The sequence below is a fragment of the Cnephaeus nilssonii genome (genome assembly GCF_951640355.1).
Source record: "Cnephaeus nilssonii genome assembly, chromosome: X".
Taxonomy (NCBI): Eukaryota; Metazoa; Chordata; class Mammalia; order Chiroptera; family Vespertilionidae; genus Cnephaeus; species Cnephaeus nilssonii.
Window position 1 is genome coordinate 74,759,320 of NC_137071.1, and position 12,444 is coordinate 74,771,763.

Sequence of the window (12,444 nt, forward strand, 5' to 3'; positions counted from 1 at the left end):
AGCTGTGCCCATAGGCCGATGTGATTTTTTTTTTTTGTTACAAATTGGAAATAGAGCCAATTAAACTTCACCTTCCCAGGGAAGAAACAGGGAACCCCAGCTTTCTATTTTATTTTAGGAAGCTTATCTTTCTGGAAAGACAGAAACTCTAGTGGTACTTGGCAACATGCTACAAGGAGGCTTCTTCCTGACCTTCAGGTGGAAAGCTCAAACTCTTATGCAAGTCAGGAATTTTTGTCCTGAAACCAAGGATCTTAAAAAGATAGCTTTTTCAGTCCTGTGCAAATTGGTTGGGGCCCTCTCCCCATTTGTCTTGGAAGCCTTGACTTCATTCTGGTCAACATGTAAATGGACAATTTGTAACTGTCAAGTCCCTTTCTGGATCTGATGGGGAGTTCTGCTCTGGGGCCTCATTTGCATAGACAAATGCAGACTGGCATCTGTCAGCTTAGCATCCCAAGCCAAGGAGCTGGAGCAGTGGCGGGCAACCTTCTGGGCAAATACCCTGGATATTGGATTCAGAAATGACAGTGTCATATTGGGGCTTATTTGCATAGGCTTATCAGGTTAATTACTACAATGTCTCCAGGAACTTGAAAATCCTTGAATTCTTATGCAACCAGAATGCTCAAAGTCTGTTGCTATGAAACTTGGAGTGTAAATTACCATGAATACCATTAATCTGTTCACTAGGAGGTTAATTTGCAATTTGTTGGCAAATCACATGTGGGTCTTATAGCAAGAGTGTGGGTGGTGTTTTTGTGCCAACATGTGGCCCTGCCTGTGTTTCTAGATCTGTGTGTGTGTGTGTGTGTGTGTGTGTGTGTGTGTGTGCGCGCGCGCGCGCACGCACACCCATATGGCATTGGGATTGGCACTCTATGGGAGTTCACATCCTGGGTATTCTCACTGCTCCCCAGATCTCACCTGGCTCTTCTGGCACATCCTGGGTCCTAGGGCATGTGCTCTTAGTGTTGGAGAGCTGCTATGCCTAGCAGTCCTTGGTCCAGTGCCAGCTTACGAGACTAGCTCCTCCTGAGGTAAGATCGCAAAGGGCTCCATTAATGCTTTAGAATCATCTGGATTTTCTGAAAGATTCTCTTTCCCATTAATGGCTCTCAAGTTGTTATTTTTTCACTCAGGCAGGTTGCTCCTGGCAAAAGAACTCCGATTGTCTACAGCAAGCATGTCGCAAGTTTGACATACTTGGGAAACAGGACAGGGAAGTTGCATTAGGGTAAGAGATGGTGACATGGACCACACTGGTGGGAGTAAGACAAAGAAGACTGCTGAGCAGGGCTCGGGGGCTTCCATGGTTACCTTGCATTATTGTTAATGCATTATTGTTAATGCATTATTGTTAATGGAGGGTGGCAATTATATAAATTTCACTCTAGCTGAGTTAGCCTACTCTCTCATAAAAGACAAGTACTTATAACAAAGTGAGAAAAATCCCCTCCTGAGTTAGGGAACAAGCTATGTGGTGTGACTAAAGGGGCACTGGAACCCCACTCACACATAAATAGTTCTGCAGCTAGCCTCCCAGTGCTGGAAATACACTTTGGATGGAGGCATAGGAGATTCAAGTATATTGCCTGGGAAGAAAGACCTAGTGAGAAAGCAGGGCCTGAAGGAAATGGGGACACAAAACATCTCAGTTTTGATGCTCAGTAGGGATCCCTCGGGGAATGGTCAATGCTTTGGGGGGTCCCCAGAACAGCCTGAGGGATGGAAGTTCATGGGTCTATCACAGTGAAGGGTTGTTCCAAGGCACAAGGGCATACTGAAAGGCTCCAAAAATAGTCACACCCAGCTATGTTACAGGTGAGCCTCATAAAAGGCCTAGGAGAGGAAGAGGTAATTTGTGATGTTAGTTTGAAGAACTTGGGGGCCATTTAGAAGCAGACTTGGGAGGTCTGCTGGTAGCCAGGAGCCCCAGAAAATGTGGCTGTTAGAACGTCCTCTTGAACCTTTCTCTTCCCCACAACCCCATTCTCCCAGTTCATTCAACCATCATTGACAGAGTACCTATTCTTGTCCCAGACACTAGGGATACAGTGTCTTGGACTTTTTCCCTGCCCTACATGAAATCACATTCAGGGTTGCCAGCTAGGATTTTTAAAGAGAAGCCAGAAATACTGATTCTTACATGAGATCAAAGGATTTTTAAGTGTTAGCAATGAATTTTTTTAAAAATTGAAAACACTCTGCAAGCCAAATAAGATACATTGACTTGTTAGCTCAGAGACCTTTGCATAAATAACTTCATCTCTTGAGCCTCAGTTTCCTAATATACAAAATAGGGATACTATTAATACCTACTTCAGAGGGTATGAGGATTAATGAGGTCACAGAAGTGAAATGCCTGTCACTCAGTAAGTGATTAACACATGATAGCTATTAAGATGATCATTATGTTCCAGTCTCTTACCTGAGGAGCATCTCTTTCTAGGTGACTGGCATGAAAGTCTCTACCCTTCACCTTCAGAGAGAAGGGTAGAGACTTATTCCATGCCTTATTCAGGGAAATTTAGCTCCACCTTTGCCAGCAGAAGATACTAAAAATAGCACAGAGCAATTGGCCAGCATGTATATATGGGGACTGCGGTTCTTTTCTTCCTTCCTTCCTTCCTTCCTTCCTTCCTTCCTTCCTTCCTTCCTTCCTTCCTTCCTTCCTTCCCTTCCTCCTTTCCTCCCTTCCTCCCTCCCTTCTATCCTTCCTTCCTTTCTTCCTACATATTTTTATTGATTTCAGAGAGGAAGGGAGAGGAAGAGAGAGAAATAGAAACATCAATGCTGAGAGAGAATCACTGATTGGCTGCCTCCTGCACGTCCCCTACTGGGGATCCAGCCCGAAACCCAGGCATGTGCCCCTGATCCGAATCAAACTGGGGACCCTTCAGTTCACAAGCAGACACTCTATCCACTGAGCCAAATCGGCTAAGGCCAAATTTCTTTCTTTATACTCCCTTCACACAGCAAACCCAGTGCTGACTGATTTACAAAGACCGTCTGGGGCTGGGATGGGCTGAAGAAGTCTTCAGAATGATCTCCTTCAGGCAAAAAGAAGGAAACTGAGGCAGAGTTCACATCCTACTCCACCTTCAATTCCTATGGGGGGCACCCAAGACTTTTAAGAAAGTTCTCAGCTGCTAAAGCTTTTATGCTTTCATCTCTTATTTTTACTTCTTTTCAAGCAGTGGTTCTCACCCCTGGCTGCACATTAGAATCACCTGAGCAACTTTTAAAAAAATACCAGTGCAGGGACCTAACCCTCAGAGTTGTGAACAAAATTTCATATGGGTATGTGTGCATTCATGCAGTTTTCTCAGGACTTGATTGGGGCCTTAAAGGGCAGTGCCAAAGAGGAGTGCCATAAGCATGTGGGTACTATGGGAAAGACCTGTCATTCTAGGCCTGCTCGGCCATCACACAGAATCTATCTGCACAAACAGACCTTTTCACTTCCCTGAGCCCTGGTTTTCTCACCCATCCCACAGCAGTCAGTAATCACACCTGCCTTTTTTATGGCAGTTATGATGATGTATTGAACTACTAAAGCATGTAGAAGAAAGGGCTTTGAAAAAGCCCAACTGCCTCTCCACAGGGGATGGCCCGTTATTACAAAGTTAAGGAGGGTGTGGGTGGGGAGGTAACAGAGGCAGCAGGGAGCACTACACATCAAGAAAAGGCCATGCATGTTAACAAAGCAGCTCACAAATGAGAGCAAATTAATACAGGGCCCAGCGAGAACAGAACATTCGCACTGCAGGGGCAAAGCACCCATTGGAACAGTTAGGCCTTGGCAGGAAAAAGGAAGTACAATAGCAGAGAGAGGAAGACATGGACCAAGTGAGGGGAGTTTTCAATGCTAGGGAGGATTGCTTTGGCTAAGAGAAGAAGGGAAGGGGTCATCCATGAAGGGAGGAAAGAAAATGGTGGTAAGTATCCTCTGTGAGCCTGGGGAGCAGGACTAAGCACCTGACAGCCCTTGGTGGGAAAAACCAGTGGGGGACACAGAATCAGTGCCCTGCCTGGCCAGACAAGAGTGGTGACATCCTCTGTCAACTGGATCCAGACTACAGGGCAAAGGGTCACAGGAAAGCTGCTGCTAACTACAGAGCCAGCCCCCATCCCCTGCTGCCTTCTTTCCTTTCCTTGTATGAAATAATCATGGCCCACCCGACTCAGAGGCAGAACATGAGGCATACATCAATTCAGAAAGTCCTAGTCAAATCTTCAGGGAGAAATGGCCTGGGAAGAAATGGCCCTAGAACTAGAGCAGTGTCCTGGGGGGTCCCTACAGGGCCAGGCATTAACCCTTTGGTTGCTGGATTGGAAGGCACTGGGGACAGTTGGAGGGCACTCAGGGGATCTTGGGTTAGCAGCGGTTTACTGATAACTAAGTCAGGAATGTCAGATCTGAATAAGTGTGATGGTGGCACAGGTGTTCACGTGGAATGTCAGGCCTGATCCTGGGACAGCTGGAATCAGTCCTGGAGGGTATAGGGAATTTGCAGGTAGATAGTTAACCGCTGGGGACCTGAAGAGTCCTGTCTGCACGATGGAATGAGGGACAATGAACAACTCTCCCAGTTGTTCTCTAGCAAAGGCGGGTCAGGCACTGACTACAATTGTTGAATAGCAGCACCAGGCTCATTCCCGTAGTGCCAACCTTTCATACCCTTCTAACTCCCGTGCATACACAGTGCCATGCCCAGTGTCCTGGAATGGGGGTCCAATCTGGAGGGAACATCAACCTATTTCAGTGTCTTATACCCTAGAATATGAGCCTATTAGAACAGGAAGGGGCCCTGGAAATCAGCTAATCCAGTGTTCTCTGTTGACATATGGATAACCAAGGCCTAGAAAGGGAAAGTATAGGCCTTACATATAATCAGTGCCAGAACTGGGGAAAGCAGGAAAGTGACATAAAGAAGCCCAGCTGTGTGCCAGGGCACCTTCAGCCACCAGGTCCCTACTCCCAGCCTGATGTATTGTCTATTACTTTCTTTGCTATTATTCCAAGTCTTCATTATAGTCAAGGGAAAATGCCAGAATATCCCCAGGGCCAGCCTTACACATAGGTAAACATGATATGATCAAATATGTTTCCTCAATGGCCTGTCATTGTGCCTGAAATTTCACCATCAGTGATTCATTCCTTTGGAGCTTGAAGCTATCTAGTCTTTCAAGGGGATAGAGATGGGGAATTTATTGACAATCACTGAGAGAAAAGCTTTGCAAATTGGACTCGGGTTATATAGCTGAGGGACACCAGCAGCAGCTGGCCCAGGGAACAAGATGCAGGATAAGGGGGGCATGGGAACTGGGTGAGAATCTGAATCCAGGGCTCTGATGGAGCAAGGAAGGGGTATTTGATACACCCACACCCAATGCTTTCATTATGCCATGGCTGGAGCGCGCATAGGAAGCATTTCCCCAGGAGACTGTACTATAACCTGGGAGGCCTCAATCACTACTGTGTGGCCCACACTGGGGAGAAAGGGCAGGAGAGTGAAGGATAACATCAGACTGTCTGCAGTGGCCGCAGGGGCACTTTATTAAAAGGAGCAGCCTGTGCGAGATGGATGCAACAAGGGAATCTATGAAGACATTGAGAGGAGCCTCAGCAGCAAGATGAATGGTCTCTGACATTGCCAAGGGAGGCTGGGTGTGGAGTCTGTCTGTTCTGCACTTCCCCCAGGGACCTGCTGGCTGAAGGTGCCCTGGCCCACAGCTGGACTTCTTTTTGTCGCTGCCTCTGATTACCATTTTAGTACAACTCCAGAGCTGTGCAGTGCAGCTTTGGGCTTGGCTGGCCATGGTGCTCAGGCTCCTGAGCCCTCCCTGTTTTGCATGAGCTCTAGCATTTTTTATATCAAAGGGACTTCAGGGTTATAATCTGATGGGGAGGGGGAAAGAAAGGAAGGAGGCTAGTGGGTAGGAAAGGGTAGGGAAGAGTTCTGGTAATTTGGAGATTTGTCTTGAAGCTGCATTTGCATAGCAAGAATGATACTGTAATTTAAGGTTGTAGATCAGTTTTGGGCGGCTTGCAGAGAGGATCAGAGCAAGCTAGAGACCTTTCCAGAGGCCCCACTCGTTTTGTTACAGATCTCAGCTAGCCCAACCCAGAACCCCTAGCTTCCAAAAATAGAGCATCCACCTTCAAGGCCACCTTCTACTACTTGACATGAGCCCTGTGCTTCCTGAAGGGGTATCTCTGGGAGCCTCAGGTGGTTTCCACCCAGACACATGCAGTCATGGACTTAGGTGGGCTCAGGTGGGAGGATAATGTTGGTGTTCCCAGGAATTAGAGACCCAGAGCCAAGATTGCCCCACTGGTTCCACTCAAGTCTCCCAAACAATCTCCCTGGCTTAAGGCCAGGTCGTCCTAACCTAGGTGTCATGGGCACTGTTGAGGGAGGACGATATTTCATAGAGCAGAGACTCTTGCCCAGGTGCAGGATCAGTGATTCGGGGAAGATGAAATTCAGTGCAATGAATTTAGGAGAGTACAGGATTTCTTTTAAGCTTTACTTCCCAGTAGCCCCTTCCCACCTTGGAAACAGATTAATCCCTGCCATTTGTCTAGTGGCTTTATACTTTTCAAAGCGCCTTCTCATCCATTATCTCCATTGAGCCTCAAAAACACCCCCATGAAGTAGGATGTGAAGGTGTTATTAGCCCTGTGTGTGTGTGTGTGTGTGTGTGTGTGTGTGTGTGTGTGTGTTTAAATATATTTTATTGATTTTTTACAGAGAGGAAGGGAGAGGGGTAGAGAGTTAGAAACATCGATGAGAGAGAAACATCGATCAGCTCAGCTGCCTCCTGCACACTGCTCGGGATGTTCCCACAACCAAGGTACACTGGAATCAAACCTGGGACCCTTCAGTCCGCAGGCTGATGCTCTATCCACTGAGCCAAACCGGTTAGGGCTATTAGCCCTGTTTGACCAACAAGAAAACTGAGGTCCCAAAAGAAGACATGACTCATCCAGGATCACATAGCTATTTAGTCAAAGAACTAGAACTTATATGTGTTTCCTAATTTCCAGCCCTGTGTGCTTTCCACCTCCAATGTAGACTCCCACACAGAACCACGGTGGTGGCCAGCACCTAGCACTGTGCCTAGCATTAGTAGATGTTAATAAATATTTGCTAAATGAATAAATAAATGGATAAGCGGGGGCAGGGCAGGAAGAACACAAGTCCTGAAACTGCTCTTTTATTTTATGACCAGAAGAAAAAGGCAGGAATATTCCGTTGTTTCATCATTTTAACCAGGAAGGAAGAAGAGATCTTACCCATTTCACAGATATCATTGCCAAGGCAGGGAGGTTGAGGTAGCTCCCACAGAGAAGCCACAGGACTTAATTTCCCACCAAGGCTGCCTTCCACTCATCCTTTAAAGAGGGTGATGAGGGCCCTCACTCAAGTACCTGGAAGGAGCCTCTGCACCGTACCTTTGACCCTTCTACCATAACCCAGATCTCACAGGCTCAGTGCCTGTCTGGTGGATGGCACCTGGACCCACACTATCTCCTATTACACTTTGTGTCTCCTGAAAGGCCTGGCACATGCATCCCAGGGACTCACCTCCACCTCCACGCCACAGATCCCAGCCTCACTGACAAGGGGTTGCCACTTGTCTCTGATCCTGCCAGAAAAATGGGAAAACAGGAGGTGGAGACACGGGTATTCCAATGTGTTTTTGCTGTAGCACAAAAGTGACAGGCAGTGGCCAATTTGAGATCCCTCTGGTTTCAAATCTTGGCCCTACCTCTTATTACTGGCTCATGTATCTAGGGCTATTTGCTTTGCTCCCCTGAGCCTTGGATTTGTTTTCTGTACAATGGGGAGGATGCTGGGGTGAGAAAATGGATGTAAAGCACCGTGCTCCGTAGCTGGATTATCCGCCAGTCTGTGTCCTTGGAGCCCTCCCTCCTCCGCTGCCGGATCCTCTGCGGGGGGCCGTCCAATGTAGGGGGGAGGGAGAAGCTCCGCCGCGGTGGATTGCAGGCCTGCAGAGGCAGCAGACGCCCTGTTTACCAGCTACCTCTCTAGTTCGCCACCTCGTTCGAGGCACTGGGCTGAGCCAGTTGCCTCCTTCTTTAAGATTCTGGTCACAGCAGGGGCTAGGTTTCTAAGGCAGGCGTGATCTTTCTCTTCCTACAGACGCTGCCGCCCGTCGGCGCTGGGCACAGCCAGGGGCAGCGCAAGGGGAACGCGGCCTGGAGAGGCCCCGACAGTAAGTACCGCGCTCAGAGCAGTCGGGTTTGGGCTCACCTGGGAAAGGGCCAGAAAGCGGGGCTAGTGGCTAAGTGAGGCTGGGATCTGTGGGGTAGGAGGTCAGCAACCAAGTGTTGAGGTCCTTGCCGGCCGCTCAGGGCAGCACTGGCACAGGCCTCTTGGCGCCTGCTGTGGATGGACTGAGTTGGCACCTCAGGAGCCGATGTCTCCCTACCCCCACCCCCAGTTCCCAAAGAGGCCTTCCGGTCCTCAGGCCACCTGCGGGCCCTTGGTGGCGCTTCTCGAGAGCAAACTGGAAAGCAAAATGAGCAGGGCTTGGGTTTTGTATGCCCATAAGAAAGTGGCGGGGTGAGCAGGAAGTTTGCCGCTGGAGGGGGCAGCGAGGAGAGCTAGAAGCCTGGAGGGCAGTAGAGGCGACCACCAGCTTGGCTAGGCTCCGCCAGCCCTAGCAGGCCCCCCCGACCCCGCACCCTCCCCCCAAACCTCATCCCCAGCAGGAAACCCTGTGTCGAAAATGGGGGGCATTCTAGTTACCGTCTCCCAGTGCCTTAGCCTCTCTAGGTCCGCGGCACCCTGACTGGCCTGCCGTCACATGCATGCATCAGCGTTCCCTGGGCTGAGAAACAAGCCTACCCTATGAGGTGGTGCATTTCTTATTTAAAAAGAAAAGAAAAGGAAAAAAAGAAAACCTTGGCAAGTGGGAATATGAAGGTGCATACCTGTCACTTTCTTTTCTTAAGCTGTGTAAAATTCAAGCGATGGGGGCATCTGAGATCACAAAGGTGAGTTTCTAATAAGAATTTGTATACAGTAAGAACAGTATCTGGCATACACTCAGTGCTTTCTGTATGCCAGGCATAGCTTTACCTGCTTTACATGCATTATTATCATATTTAATCTTCACAACAACCCTGTGAGGTAGATCCTGGTATTATCCCCATTTTACGGATGAGGAAATTGACGTAAAAGTTGAGAGGTGAAAAAACCCAAGGTCCCACAGCTACTGAGAAGCAGAGCTGGGATTTCTACCCAATCTTACTTCAGCATCCCCGATGTTAACCACTAGAAATAGGATAAGTTGTCTTTAATGGAGTAGTCAAATAGAGTTTGCTTTTCCCACAGCAAAACTTACTTTAATTTGTAAGTCTAAAGTCTTGGCCCAAGATCCAAAGAAATTTGAACCAATTTTCAAATCATCCCCATTACATTTTGTGGAGAAAGGCAAACCCTGTGGGTTTTATTAAGACAGCAGGTCCTATTATTAGTAGGTCCCTAAACAGAACAATGGTAATATAATAATTGCTAATAGTCATTATTGATTGAGCACTTACCATTGCATATTTAATCTTTATGTGCTTTGAAGTATGTGATATAGTGAGTCCCATTTTATAGATGAGGGAACTGAGGCCCAAAAGGTTAACTAACTTACCAGAATTGGGATTGTAGCCCAGACTAGTAAAGCCCAGGTCGGAACTAACGTTGGCAGATTGGTCCAAGAGGTAGAGATTGAGCCATCGCCTTCCCCAGTTGGGCTCAAGGAGCCTGGAACTCTGCAATGTTTTCTCCTTTCCTGGGCATCCATTTGCATTAAAGAAGGGATTGTGCAGATTGTAAGAGAAAGGGCTTCCTAGAGAACATGGAGTATTCTGCATGGATTTGGGTTTTGTTGTTGTACTAAATGCCCTGCCTGTAACATCAATAAATTGTTCTGCTTTATAAGTTTTATTAATTAGACAAGTGTCTGGTCTGCTGGCATTCAGTTGTTAATCTGTCATTATGGTTCTATCTGAGTATCCTTGTTAGGAATTACTTTCTAAAAAAGTTTTTAGAGCCTTGCAATGCTGAGCAAAGCCATCTTTCCACCTCCTGGGGAGGAGGAAGGGGTTGTTTCTTGGCCAGGACTTCAGGAGCAGGAACTGCAGCTGATACATTAGCAGTATTGTTGTGCCTACTGATTTTCACCCCTTCTTTCTTCAGGCTGGCCCCTGTGAATGTGGCTATGTCCCCGGAGGATCTTCCTGCTCACATTTGGTACTGTAGTAGGGTTGTTTGTAATTTCCCACTGTTTGCCCTAACCCAGTGGTCGGCAAACTCATTAGTCAACAGAGCCAAATATCAACAGTACAACGATTGAAATTTCTTTTGAGAGCCAAATTTTTTAAACTTAAACTTCTTCTAACGCCACTTCTTCAAAATAGACTCGCCCAGTGTGCCCCTGGATCCGGGTGAGCCTGGGTCCCGGGTCCGGGTGAGGCCGTGGGCCCCTGGATCCGGGTGAGGCCACGCGACCCTGGGTCTGGGAGAGGCCACGCGCCCCTGGGTCTGGGTGAGGCCACGTGCCCCTGGGTCCAGGGGAAGCTAGATCCCGGGTCCGGGCGAGGCCATGTGCCCCTGGATCCGGGTGAGGCTGGGTCCCAGGCCCGGGAGAGGCCACGCGCCCCTGGGTCCGGGTGAAGCCATGCGCCCCTGGGTCCAGGTGAAGCTGAATCCTGGGTCTGGGCGAGGCCGTGTGCCCCTGGATCTGGGTGAGGCTGGGTCCCAGGTCCGGGTGAGGCCGTGGGCCCCTGGATCCGGGTGAGGCCACACGACCCTGGGTCTGGGAAAGGCCATGGGCCCCTGGGTCCGGGGGAAGCTAGATCCCGGGTCCGGGCCAGGCCGTGTGCCCCTGGATCCGGGTGAGGCTGGGTCCCGGGTCCGGGTGAGGCCGTGGGCCCCTGGATCCAGGTGAGGCCACGCGACCCTGGGTCTGGGAGAGGCCACGGGCCCCTGGGTCCGGGTGAGGCCACGCGCCCCTGGGTCCGGGGGAAGCTAGATCCCGGGTCCGGGTGAGGCCGTGTGCCCCTGGATCTGGGTGAGGCCACGCGCCCCTGGGTCCGGGTGATGCTAGATCCCGGGTCCAGGTGAGGCCATGTGCCCCTGGATCTGGCTGAGGCTGGGTCCCGGGTCCGGGTGAGGCCACGTGACCCTGGGTCTAGGAGAGGCCACGCGCCCCTGGGTCTGGGTGAGGCCACGCGCCCCTGGGTCCGGGTGAAGCTGGATCCCGGGTCCGGGTGAGGCCGTGTGCCCCTGGATCCGGGTGAGGTTGGGTCCTGGGTACAGGTGAAGCCACGCGCCCCTGGGTCCGGGTGAGGCCGTGCACCCCCTGGGTCCGGGTGAGGCCACATGCCCCTGGGTCCGGGTGAAGCCGTGCCCCTGGGTCCGGCCGAGACCAAACCAGAGGGAGTCAGACCTGCATTACCACCATTTGTCCACCATCCAGAGCTGAGGGGTCAGTGCCGACATGTACTCATAAGGAACTGGTGGACATTGATATTGGGTCTCAAAAGAACTGTTGGTCCAGAAAGAAACTCACTACAGACTGATTCATTTGCCTGTCAGCATAACTATTATTGCTCGTCTCACATTCAGTTCTTATAAGTATATCTCTAGTGACACATGATCTCGCTCATCTAGGGGAAATGATGAACAACATAGACTGATGAACAACAACAGAACCAGAAACAAGGAGGCATCGATCGGACTATCGGGCCTCAGAGGGAGGATAGGGGAGGGGGGAGGGAGGGGGGAGAGATCAACCAAAGGTCTTGTGTGCATGCATATGAGCCTAACCAATGGTTAAGTTCAACAGGGGGTTGGGGCATCCGTGGGGAGGGGTGTGGGATGGGAATGGGGGGATGAGGACAAATATGTGACACCTTAATCAATAAAGAAATTTAAAAAAAAAACACACACACACACCACAAAAAAAAAAAAAATAGACTCGCCCAGACTGGTATTTTGTGGAAGAGCCACACTCAAGGGGCCGAAGAGCCGCATGTGGCTCGCGAGCCGCAGTTTGCCAACCACAGCCCTAACCCTATCATAGAGCTGTCTTCCATGGATTCTCTTCAATGTGGGCACAACCCACGGCATGTGAGCTTCTGGGCTTGGCCTTCATTACCATGGCTGGATTTCAGTGCATCTGCTGGTCGTCTCCCCTTCCTGCCTCCTTCTGTGATGTGAGAGGGGGCCTTCCATGTGTAGCTTTTGAGTGGTGCATAGGATGTGTGACTGGTAAGCCCAGTGCTGAGCTATGTCCCTGGTTATCTCTGTAGCCTCTTCTGAGTGCACCAAGTGCACTGCATTATCTCACACAGCCACACAAAGGGGCCAGTGGCTAACACAAGTCCTCTGTCCTCACTCCTGCAACCAG

The 12,444-nt window shown here is 49.7% G+C and overlaps 1 protein-coding gene across 4 annotated transcripts in view; it reads left to right on the forward strand.

Annotated features, from left to right (window-relative positions):
- Positions 1-12,444, forward strand: part of FRMPD3 (FERM and PDZ domain containing 3) — a 170,301-nt gene that overhangs the window by 43,982 nt on the left and 113,875 nt on the right. For 3 of the 4 annotated variants that reach the window (XM_079764400.1, XM_079764399.1, XM_079764401.1), the window contains exon 2: positions 8,178-8,250. The exons of the other annotated variant lie outside the window; for it this stretch is intronic. The gene's annotated coding sequence lies outside the window, so the exon portion shown is untranslated. The remainder of the gene's footprint in view (positions 1-8,177; positions 8,251-12,444) is intronic. 4 annotated transcript variants of the gene reach the window in all.